At 34.2% G+C, this 13096-nt stretch overlaps 1 long non-coding RNA gene and 2 pseudogenes across 1 annotated transcript; 1 reads left to right on the top strand and 2 right to left on the bottom strand.

Annotated features, from left to right (window-relative positions):
* The first annotated feature begins 2853 nt into the window (after positions 1–2853).
* Positions 2854–4693, top strand: LOC145941133 (cyclin-C-like; annotated as a pseudogene).
* Positions 4694–8843: 4150 nt separating this feature from the next.
* LOC145941129 (cyclin-C-like) lies at positions 8844–9608 on the bottom strand (annotated as a pseudogene).
* Positions 9609–11225: 1617 nt separating this feature from the next.
* On the bottom strand, positions 11226–12183 carry LOC145940900 (uncharacterized). Its single transcript, XR_014426086.1, has 3 exons — positions 12041–12183; positions 11438–11668; positions 11226–11355 (listed from the first exon to the last, which is right to left on the bottom strand). It is a non-coding gene; the product is annotated as an uncharacterized LOC145940900 (long non-coding RNA).
* Between the last annotated feature and the right edge of the window lie 913 nt (positions 12184–13096).

Below are 13096 nucleotides of genomic sequence, written 5' to 3'. Positions count from 1 at the left end.
TTTTTATGCGAAATATTGCAAGAAATCTATTTATATAAAAAAAAAATTATAAGTGGTTCCAGTTTAAAAAATGGACCCAGTTTTTCCCAAAGACCTCCCAACATTTTTTTCATCCCTTAAATGTTCAGGCATCCTATCCCATTTAATTAAAAAAAAGTTGAAGTTAATATTTCTTGCAATAACGGAGAAAATAACTTGTAACTATGTGCAAGACACCTTGTATGTGTCTGTGTGTGTGTATGTGTACATATATATGTACACATATGTCTATATATGTCTATATTTAAAACAAGTTGACAAGGAATTATCATGTATATTGAGACAATGTGATTACTAACATTGTTATATATCCAGGGTTTTTAATATAATGACATATAGAAAGAGAGTATATATGTACAAAAAAATATTTGCAATAAGAAATTCCTTATTTACTTCAAAGGGAATATGGAACGAATATACGGGATGTGTTTCGTAACATGACGTACAAAATGAAGGTATAATGTTTATAGGACATTTTTACTTAAAATGATACTACCATAAACATGTTCCTTCAGTTTGTGTATATTACGTCATAAGATACCCTGTATATCAGAATGTTGAATTGTTAAATGCTTCAAAAATTTCACGAATGCAAATTCTTTAAAAATTTACCGTTGCATTACACACATACATATATAAGCATATTATATATAATACGGTTAAAAGATTGTGTATTCTATTCAGCTACATTTTCGTTCAATTTATATACATATGCGGAGAAAATCCCGTAAATTATAGAATTAATAAACAAAATTTAATATTTCCTTTGTTGTTTTCAAATCATACTTCGTGAAAAACTGAAAATAATCGATATTTTTCAATTTTTGTGGTTTGATAATTATTTTAATCCAATTTAAAGAAAATAATTTATTTGAACATTTTAAGAAAATTAAATTTGAAATACACACACATTAATTTGAATAAAATAATAGCTTGAATTAGATAAAAATTTACTAAAATAGACTAATTCACAATTCTCATTATGTTTTTTTATTTGATAAAGATATAAGAGGAACAGAGTTGAGATAAATATGAAGTGGAATAATATATTAATTAATTATAAAATTGTTTTACTGCATATATAGAGCTTCGCGATTTATTTAATATATACGTTATAAAATTATATGTTAACATTTACTGTAGATGCTTAAATATCTAGAAAATAATAAACCACTTGTTTAATTGAGTAAAATATGTGTGTGCATATAAAAGAAATATTTAAATAAGATAAGTGCAGAGTGAGTCAGAAAAACTTAAGAATAAAGTAATAATCTTTGATGAATTATCACAATTCTTTTTAGTTAAAATTTAGTAAGAGACCCGATATCGTACATTTATAATATTAAATGTATATTTTTGTTCTCTATTTTTTCTCTCCCTTTCCCTCTCTTTCCTCACTCTTCGTTTCTTTTTTTTATGCTCGCGCGAAATCATGATATACTTTATATATGTATATATATAAACGACATTATAGATATGGACTGGCAATACAGAAAGCAGACCTTGTCCGGAGGAGGTTAGAGAAAGAAACATAGGGAGCTTTCCAACAAGGACACAGTCTGATACAGTGTATCATTCTATCTTCTTTCAAATACCAGTAAACAACAAAGATAGAATGATACTCTGTGTCACACTGTCTTCTTGTTGGAAAGCTCCCATATCCTACTTTTCTTTTGCACCAATGGTATTTCCGGACACTCGGAGAGAGAGAAAGTACTATCTCTCTCTACAAGTGTCCGGAAATACCATTGGTGCAAAAGAGAAAGTAGTATGTTTCTCTGTCTCTCCTTCGGACGCTGCTGCTTACAGAAACTATATATACAGGGTGTCCGATAACTCGCGAACCACCTTTCGGGCAGGTAGAGCATGTTAAACTGAATAGAAAAGTCATCTATCATTTTGCGATTTTCGCAATAATTAATGAGAAATAAATTAAGGCTCCTGCATACTCACTGCAGCCATCTTGAATTGATGACGTCAGAAACGAGAAATATATCATGAAAATTCTTGCGACATACGCTAAAATAAAAATATTTTTCAATAAAATAGCGTTTTTGTAATCGATAGAACCGACTTGTAAAATATACCGAAAACTCATTTTGTTTGGGTAATCAATAAATAACATATATATGTCGAATTGAATTGAGCCTAACTAAGGACGAAAACCCACTGTTTGACAGGTATCGAAATGAAATAAATATTTGCTTTTACATATTAAATTATAACAAAATGAGAGTCTTTGGTATATTTTAACACTATAACAATTATTTTAAAAATAGAAACACTGCACTAAAATAATAAATGACGCTGTAAGTCGCAAGAATAATTTATGTCATTTTTATGCTTTATAGTTTATTGTTTTGCCAAATGTGGCGCTGTCGTACAAATTTTACGGACTTGGCAATTGAGTATGCAGGAGTCGTAAAGAAAATCAGCGATGATAAGAGCGTAGTGAGAAGAAACAGCCCACTCGGAGGTCTAGCATTAGCGCCACTCGTATGTAGTTTTGTCTTTTGTAAAGCGCTCCTCCCCGCTTCATTGCGTGCCTAGCAACCATGTAACATTATACTGTTTCTTTTCGCCGCATGCTTAGTAACGACAGAAAACTGGGCTGTCTTTTCTCGCCGCTTCCTTATCGTCGCGCGAATTGGCTGATCTTTAATTTATTTCTCATTAATTATTGCGAAAATCGCAAAATGGTAGAGGACTTTTCTATTCAGTTTAACAGGGTGTACTTCCGAAAAGCCCATACCTCCGATTGTTTTGAAATTTTGTATACTATTGTATTTTAACGCGCTGATTACAAATATGACAATGAAAATTGGCGACAAGGTCATCTTCAAGGTCAAAATGAAGGAAAAATGGCTTTTTTGTACATTTTATTTCATTACCTTAATAAATATTGATTCTAGTAGAAAAAGTTTCAAATAAAAGTTGTACTTCTATTAAAAACGCAACTCTTTAGCAATTAGCGCGTCAAAATACGATAGTATACGAAATTTCAAAACAATCGAAGGTATGGGCTTTTCGGAAGTTTATCCGAGACAGCCCAGTCTTACATGCGGTTACTAAAAGTACGTGTCGAAAAGAAACAGTCTAATGTTACGCGGTTGCTAAGCGCGGAGAGGAGCGATCTACAAAAGACAATAACATGTATGAGCAGCGGATAACGCTGGACCAGTGATGCCAATTTTAGGTCCCGGCATCGAGCCGTGGCGGTGTGGGGGGAGAGGCGTGGTGGGGTGGCTAGGGGGGTGCGCGCGCCGCGCGCCCACGTGACTCATGGTCACGTGGCTGGGGCGAGTAGGGGGGAGAGGTGCACGCGCCGCGCACCCACGTGGTCATGGCCACGTTGGGGGTGGAGAGGTGCGCACGCCAATGTGCCGCGGCTCCACGCGCGAGCTCCGCGAACTTTGACTTCTAAAAATTTTTTTTTTTTTTTTTTTTTTAAGAATCGAATATGATTGGTTAATTTCTTACCAATGACAAAATACATAATTATGTATGCATAGACTATAGACCATAGACTATATTGTATAATTATAAAACATGATATGTCATTGTAAAAACATAAATAAATTTATGCACACACACATACACATACAAACACAATAAAAGTACAATGAATTATTCAATCTTTAATAATAATCTGAACTGTCAGTTTCTGAGAATAAAAACTATCTGTCGAAAATAAAAGTCAAATAGAGAAAAATATATATATTCTTGTGATCAAATGCTTGACTCTTTCAAAAATAAGCTTCATAATAAAGAGTAGCTAGGTTATGGTCTAGACATATCATGTTTTATAATTGTACAATATAGTCTATGCATACATAATTATGTATTTAGTATTTCTGTTTCCTGTTATTAGCGATACAAATGTTAGATGAACAATTAACGTTGTAATGAGGCAACAAGTGATAACTACTGCAATAGTATTTTAAAGTTTTGTGCTCGCAATAGCTTAAAATGTATAGATCCTTTATTATTAGCTCTTACGGCATTCTTTTTGGCATCAAAAGTAGGAGAATTTGGAGTAATTTCTAATATTAGATTGATAACGACAATGGGAACTATAGGTAAGTTTTGTGAATATATCTTCTATTATAATTTATTGATGATTAATATGCTAATTAAATTTTATTGTTCCTTTTTTTCAGTTGAAAACAATTATGCATACACAAGAATTTCCATATCGTTTTAGAGTGTGAATAATTTTATCTTTTGGAACACTCAGATTATTGTTGTTTAATAGTATATCAACCATACCGTCCCTTATTAACATTAATATAGGATGTGGGACCAGATGATAAATTACTCTTGCATGGCGTATAATTAATGATAATTTAAGAACAGATGTATGTTTATTATATTCTTCTTATCAAATAGCTATTGGTAAGCAGTATTATTTTTACAATCTAGTGTGTATTAAAAAGAAATTTTATATTTAACAATGTCTTATTTTTTTTTTTACAGGTCTGCAAATAGCTTGTCTGCTAAATCGTGGTTCACAGAAATAGTCTTCAAAAACATTCGAGAAATAGCACGGTATATAATTAATCTATGTGAATTGTGGAAGAGATATGATGAAAAGAATGAGATTCAAGGTTTACTGGCTAAAATGCCAAAGCAAAAAGCAGCACCACAACATTAATATTAAGAAGCTTGTTTGCCAAATGTTTGGGATTTGCTACAGCGAATTAAAAATGTCTCTCATATATATCTATAAATATCGCTCAGAGACGCATAGAGTTGACAACAAATATTGTTCTGCATTTATATCTGTAGAAAACACATTTTTATTTTATTAAAATAATTAAACATACATTTACAGTACTAACATTCAATATTGTAGATAATGAAATTAGACATGCAATTAAGGCTGCTTTCCTTTTAGGGAACACAATCGACATTTTTGACACAAATCAACACACGTCGCTTTCCATTTAGAATTTCATTCAAACTCAATCAACACTCTTCGACTCTGCTCGGGAGGAAAGTTGGAGTGTGTTTTTTGACTAGTGATGTTAAAAATGAGTCCCGGTAGCATGCGCACACAAGCGTAAACAGTATATGTATACGTTTGAGAAGTTTTTTTGTTACGATAAATCTTACGATAAATCTGTTTGAGAAGTTTAGGATAAATCTAAGGTTAGGTATTAAAAGTTCGTTCACATACTGTGCATAGCGCGTTCCATTTATACTGTAACAACAGTGCTCGAGTGCGTTAACCTGTGTCGACGTGTGTCTCCTAAAAGGAAAGCAGCCTATTATTATAAAGTGCAAACTGATAATCCATTATATATATATATTAGATATTCAAGAAAATTTAATTAAATTCAATCATAATTAGTTAAAATGTAATGTTTCGTAACTTTTGACTATGTTATATTGAGCATTATTGAAAATAAAATATAAGAATATTAAGTAATGCAATATTATTTGTTACATAATTTAAAACAGTTTTATGTAAGAATAAAAATGTGTTTTCTACAGATATAAATGCAGAACAATATTTGTTGTCAACTCTATGCGTCTCTGAGCGATATACAGGGTGACTCAAAACAACCTGATGTCCTTGAAATGTCATTATCTTGAATGTATCCTGAGACGATTTTTCCTTTTGCAAAATTTTGTCCGAAGCTTAGTTTTTGAGTTATAATTGAAAAAAGTTAGCGAATTATGAGTCCGATCAACTGGCAGGCAGGGACGGCGCAACGCGTCGCGAGACTAATATAGCCCCACACTTTCCTAGACAGTCATTCAATATTATTGACACAATATTTGATATTAATTTTTTGAAGTTTATTGAATTATTATTATTGCAGTTTCTAAACAATATTTTACAATATTATTCATTATCTAGGAGAGCTATAACGTAACGCTTGAGACTAAAATATTCAAACGCGAGTTTTACATTAAGTAGCAAATAAATTAGAAATAGACGAATGAAAAACGAAGTAGTAATCGTAATTTGATTAAATATTCTTATCTTTAAAAAAAATGGACGCATTTGTATTACGTGATGAATGATCTCCATAAAGGAATAAAAATGTGTCGATTTTCTTAAAGATAAGAATATTTAATCAAATTACGATTACTACTTTGTTTTTCATTCGTCTATTTCTAGTTTATTTGCCACTTAATGTAAAACTCGCGTTTGAATATTTTAGTCTGAAGCGTTACGTTATAGCTCTCCTAGATGATAAATAATATTGTAAAATATCGTGAAATATTGTTTAGAAACTGCAATAATAATTCAATAAACTTCAATAAATCAATATCAAATATTGTGTCAATAATATTGACTGTCTAGGGAAGTGTGAGGCCATATTAGTCTCGCGACGCGTTGCGCCGTCCCTGCCTGTCCGTTATATCGGACTCGTAATTCGCTAACTTTTTTCAATTATAACTCAAAAACTAAGCTTCGGACAAAATTTTGCAAAGGAAAAATCGTCTCAGGATACGTTCAAGAATATGACATTTCAAGGACATCAGATTGTTTTGAATCACCCTGTATATAGTGTTACGTTCACGCGACAGTTTCGCGATAGCTCGAAGCGCACAACGCAACGTCACACTCTCACACACACTCGCGCCGGGAAATGAACCAGACGATATATAAAAGAACTCGATAACTTTAATGGAATTAGAATACAAGAGCACGTTAAATAAACGTAACAAGAGACCGCGCGACCGATCAGTTTGACAGCTGTCACTCAAGTCCAAATCATGGCGTCCAGAAACAATCTCGTGTCGGTTGTTAATAAATAATCTCCTTGACGATGTTATCTTGGAAACGCATAGGGGATGTAATCCAGGGACGTAACACTACCCCCCTTCTTCAAGATTGTCGTCCCGACAATCAACAATGGGGAGTCTCTTCTTCGCTGAATCTTTTCTTGTGCTCCAATGTCAACTCCAGGGCACCGACGAATTTCGCTGCTCTACCCTGGACTCCTGCCCAGGTTACCGAGCAATCCGCCAAACTGGTCCCAATTGACGAACACTTCCAAACGTCGACTCCAGGGCTCCGACGAATCTTCCTGCTCTACCCTGAGCTCCTGCCCAGGTTACCGAACGCCATCCTGAACCCAATCAACTTTCAGCGACTTTCTCTTGACACGTCCTGGCATCCTTTGGCTGCGACTTTCGGCATCCTAGGGGTCTTCGAACAAGGGTGGGGTAATTTTTCCGTGGACCCATGCCCAAGTTCCTGCCTCGGCATTTGCCCTACGACCCACGGGAAAACCACGGTCAAAAACCGTGGATGAGACAGTCTTCTTATAATTTTCCCTTTTCCTTTTCGTTCAAATCATTCCTCCTCCAGTCTTCCTTTCCTTTTCGTCCAAAACTTCATAAATTAATAACTTTCCTTCGTCTTCTTTTTCAAATCCCTTGAAATTACAACAAAGATAAACGAGTAAACTAATAATATTCAATTACACTAAATTACACATAAAATTAAATAATAAACAAAATTGGATTTTGGATGCATTATTCATCCTCATTTTTATATTTCTCGTTAAAATCTCCCTGTCCTTCATAATTATTTTCTTGAATGACTTTAATTGTCATCACTCTTTGTACGGCCACTTTCAAGGAAGTGATAGCCTCTAATTGAAGAGTCCTTCTCACAAGTCTATTCGAGATTGCAGAGATATATTGCGCACAAGCGATCTTATCGCGGATATGATGCGAACATTCGGGATACGCTAATTTTACCAATCTTTCAATTTCCGAACCCAAAGTAGCCTCATCCTCTCCCGGTTTTTGTTTTCTATTTGTAAACAAGGAATAATAAGATTGGGAAAGATGTCCCTCCCCAAATCTCAATTCTAATTTAGATTTTAATTCGTCGTAATTGAGGTTTTCAGTATCATCTATGCACTCTAATACCGCGCGCGCTTTCCCTCTTAAGTATGAAATTAATGCCACATTCTTAGTTTCGTCATCCCAACGATTTGCTCGCGCAATCAACTCGAATTGTGAAAAGAATTCTCTTAAAGGGACTGTTCCGTCGAAGGTGTCAGGTTTTAATTTAAATCCTAAATTTCCCGTAATAATTGTCACGCACGAATTGCTGCGATTTGGAACCATATCACGATCGCTTGCGCTCGCGGAAACCGGAATATTATTGGAACGACTTAACTGATTTATTTGGACAATTTCCTATTCCAAACGTTGTAATATGTCGTCCCTTTTCTGCAGCTCTGTCTGCATCAACTGTCGCTCCGTTCTCTACTCCTGTCGAAGCTGACTAAGCTCCTGAAGGATAGTTCGCAGAGTCTCGGCTTGCAGAGTCTCCGTCGACGTTTGATCCGTCGACTCCTCGCTCGCAGTCGCTCGAGATGAAGCCTGCGATCGGGTAGCTCTCGGTGCGTGCGTCGTCGTCATAATGATTTCCTCGATGTCGTACAATCCCGATGTCGGACGAGCCCCCAAAATGTTACGTTCGCGCGACAGTTTCGCGATAGCTCGAAGCGCGCAACGCAACGTCACACTCTCACACACACTCGCGCCGGGAAATGAACCAGACGATAAAAGAACTCGATAACTTTAATGGAATTAGAATACAAGAGCACGTTAAATAAACGTAACAAGAGACCGCGCGACCGATCAGTTTGACAGCTGTCACTCAAGTCCAAATCATGGCGTCCAGAAACAATCTCGTGTCGGTTGTTAATAAATAATCTCCTTGACGATGTTATCTTGGAAACGCATAGGTACAATAGATACATATGGGAGACATTTTTAATTCGCTGTAGCAAATCCCAAACATTTGGCAAACAAGGTTCTTGATGTTAATGTTGTGGTGCTGCTTTTCGCTTTGGCATTTTAGCCAGTAAACCTTGAATCTCATTCTTTTCATCATATCTCTTCCACAATTCACATAGATTAATTATATACCGTGCTATTTCTCGAATCTTTTTGAAAACTATTTATTTCTGTGAACCACGATTTAGCAGACAAGCTATTTGCAGACAACCTGTAAAAAAAAATAGACATTGTTAAATATAAAATTTCTTTTTAATACACACTAGATTGTAAAAATAATACTGCTTACAAATAGCTATTTGATAAGAAGGATATAATAAACATACATCTGTTCTTAAACTATCATTAATTATACGCCATGCAAGAGTAATTTATCATCTGGTCCCACATCCTGAATTAATGTTAATAAGGGACGGTATGGTTGATATACTATTAAACAACAATAATCTGAGTGTTCCAAAAGATAAAATTATTCACACTCTAAAATATGATTTGTACAATATGGAAATTCTTGTGTATGCATAATTGTTTTCAACTGAAAAAAAGGAACAATAAAATTTAATTAGCATATTAATCATCAATAAATTATAATAGAAGATATATTCACAAAACTTACCTACAGTTCCCATTGTCGTTATCAATCTAATATTAGAAATTACTCCAAATTCTCCTACTTTTGATGCCAAAAAGAATGCCGTAAGACCTAATAATATAGGATCTATACATTTTAAGCTATTGCGAGCATAAAACTTTAAAATACTATTGCAGTAGCTACTCACTTGTTGCCTCATCACAACGTTAATTGTTCATCTAACATTTGTATCGCTAATAACAGAAAACAGAAATACTAAATACATAATTATGTATGCATAGACTATATTGTACAATTATAAAACATGATATGTCTAGACCGTAACCTAGCTACTCTTTATTATGAAGCTTATTTTTGAAAGAGTTAACCATTTGACTAACAAGAATATATATATTCTTCTCTATTTTACTTTTATTTTCGACAGATAGTTTTTATTCTTAGAAACTGATAGTTCAGATTATTATTAAAGATTGAATAATTCACTGTACTTTTATTGTGTTTGTATGCGTATGTGCGCATAAATATACTGCATTTTATTTATGTTTTTACAATGACATATATCATGTTTTATAATGTATGTATTTTGTCATTGGTAAGAAATTAACCAATCATATTCGATTACTTAAAAAAAAAAAAAAATTTTAAGTCAAAAAGTTCCTGGAGCTCGCGCGCGGAGCCGCGGCACATCGGCGCGCGCACCCTCAGCCACGTGACCATGAGTCACGTGGGCGCGCGGCGCGCGCACCCCCCTAGCCACCTAGTCCCTCCACCACGCCTTTCCCCCCACCCCGCCGAGGCTCGATGCCGGGACCTAAAATTGACATCACTGCGCTGGACCCCCGAGTGGGCTGTCTTTTTTCGCGCGTGCTTGTAGGCGCGCGAATTGGCCGATCTTTTTTAATTAATATCTTATTAATTATTGCGAATTTCACAAAATGATACAGGACTTTTCTATTCTGTTTAATCCACTCTACCTGTCCACGACAGGTGAAACGCAAACCACCAAACACCCGTATATATAGGCAATTGCCGGTTCATATTTATAAGGTCTATGTATAAATTGTATACACAGGTAGTATAAAATATAGATCTGTGTGTAATAGGTAAGTATTAGTAACATGTAATTTTGTTTTTATTTTAAGGCTTCTTGGTACTCGCCGCGACCATGTTAGATTGTGACGTCAGAGGCGAGAAAATACACGCTGAAAATTTTTGCGTACCATGTTTAAATAGAAAGATATTTTGATGAAACACAATTTCAGATGGTTCAGCACACTTTTAAAATACTCCGAAAACTATTTTTTTCCTTGAGAAATAGTCAATCAACACATTCATAAAATAAAATTGTGACATCAGACTTTATCATGCGAAATGACTGCGCATGTGCAAGACTATAATGCGGATCAGGGCTTATATTACAGTCATTTTACAGCTGTTGATTGATTATAAAGGAAAAGAGATAGTTGTCGAGGTATTTTAAGAGTGTGCTAAAGTCATCTGAAGTACTGATTGAAGTGTCTTTTTATTTCGAAATGCCATCTATTAAGAATATCTCAAGTGCGAAGTCGTGGCAAATCCGTTCCAGGACAACAAAAGTTGTTCGCGATCTATATCGAAAAATTATTAGACGTAGGATGTAGTTAATGACAAGTCGTCCTCCTGTCGAAGATCATAATCCTAAAGAAAAATGCAGAAAAATATATAATCAAATTCATAAAATAATAATATTCAATATATTTAATAAAAAAAATAATTTTTTTAATTTGTATGCTAAGCGCTTGAATATAAAAAAATAAGAATAATCAATTATCGTTTTTATTTGTGGTGAAAATAGTTGCTGATGCTGCTACTAATTTGCCAATAGTTATATGTCCTGTCGAAGATCATGATTCAGAATCTCCATGCTATATACGTTGTAATAGCATTGCCAATAGTTTCGTCCATTGCTATAGATAAAATTATTTTATTGCTGTTATTGTTTATTAAATTATATAATTAAATATATTTAATATATTAATTTATTATTACCATAAAATATTTCCTTTGAAGCAGAATAAATTAAGTGAAACATATTTTGGTTTTCAATTATCGAAATATGTACGAATTATCTGCTCGCGAACATTATTTTTATTTTCCATGTTTCTTTTCATTTCTTATTGGAATTTTCTGGTCTATTTTATCTTAATGCAGTTCTGGTGTTGGAAGTCGCCAATGGAACAGCGATATTGTGGAAAACACATGCAGCATTAACTATCCGAGCTGAAAATAACTTATGTTAATTTAATCGATATTCATAGTCGGTTCTTCTATTAAGATCGTCCTAAATACAATCTTAAGATTATAAATCAATCACAGAGTAGTAGCATTTTAGGCCGGGTCTACATTGGTCGTAGAATCGTAGATCGTAAGAAAATTGACCAACCACAGTCGATTATTTCAAAAATAATCAACTGTGGTTGGTCAATTTTCTTACGATCTACGATTCTACGACCAATGTAGATCCGGCCTTAAGATAATACTTAATTAAGACGGTCTTGAAATTAGAAATGGATATTATGAATATTGACTTATATGTGTAATATAATATAAATATATACATCTGCATGTGTATATATTCAATTTATATTTTACCCGCAACTTCTGGAGCATAATGCAAAGCTCTTTCTTTTCTGGGACATCGCCATCTCCCTTTCAAAACACCTGCATCGCTTAACAGAGCACCGAGCCCGAACATGATGTTGATATCTTGCGGAGGATTGCGGAGTGTTCCCTCTAGTTCATGGAGCTTAGGTGTCATCAGATATGGCAGCAAAGGATATGTACTATTACCTAGAAAAAGCATATACTGTTTAAAATATGCTACTTATAAATACATTATCAAAACTGAAGCAATTAAAATTAATCAAATTATCAACTAAAAGTATAGTTATCTAAAAGCCAGGCATCTCTTCGTCCTGTAGCGTACATCTCTTCCAAATGATTACATACGAGAGCTCTCCAAACTCTTACATTATGTGTTCTTTCACCATGAGCACTATTCACTGTTACAATTCTGCCTTCGTAATAGGATATCCGTAGATTGACAAATTTGTTAATAATGAGGAATTTATTTTTTATTACATAAATTGAGTGAGAATATACAGGGTGTCCCATTTTAATCTCCCCAAGCAAATATCTCGAAAAATATGGAAGATACGGAAAAATGTTTTAGACAAAAGTTGTAGGACTTGAAGGGGGACAGATGATAAAAATATGGACTTGACCTTGAGTGACCTATTGAAGGTCAGGTCAATGTCATCGATGTTTTCTTAAATGGAACCCCCTATTTTTTATTGCATATTCTTGTAGCCCTTGTCGAGATGTTTTCAAAACACTATCTATTGATGTCTCTTACGCAAGCCGTTCCTAAGATATGAAGCTTTAAAATTGACATACCGCCGGCATTTGCCCGATATATGAGGCATTACAATTATTACAATTAATTTTGTATACAACATTAGTTCTATCATTGTTGGGCAATGTATCTTTGCCTCGTTTTATTAATGTGTCCAATTTATTGGCTATTTTATAGACGACATTAGCGCCGGCATTTTTTAGCGAACGACCAATGCTCTCACTCACATCTTTGACATACGGCAATGAAATGTAAGGAGAAATGTTTGAACACCCATCATACGCTTCAAATGT

This window comes from Prenolepis imparis, unplaced genomic scaffold, assembly GCF_030444845.1.
Source record: "Prenolepis imparis isolate NDT839.2.m4 unplaced genomic scaffold, iyPreImpa1.0 SCAF_9, whole genome shotgun sequence".
NCBI classification, from domain to species: Eukaryota; Metazoa; Arthropoda; class Insecta; order Hymenoptera; family Formicidae; genus Prenolepis; species Prenolepis imparis.
Note: the sequence above shows the minus strand (reverse complement) of the source record. Positions and strands in the feature narration are given on the sequence as shown.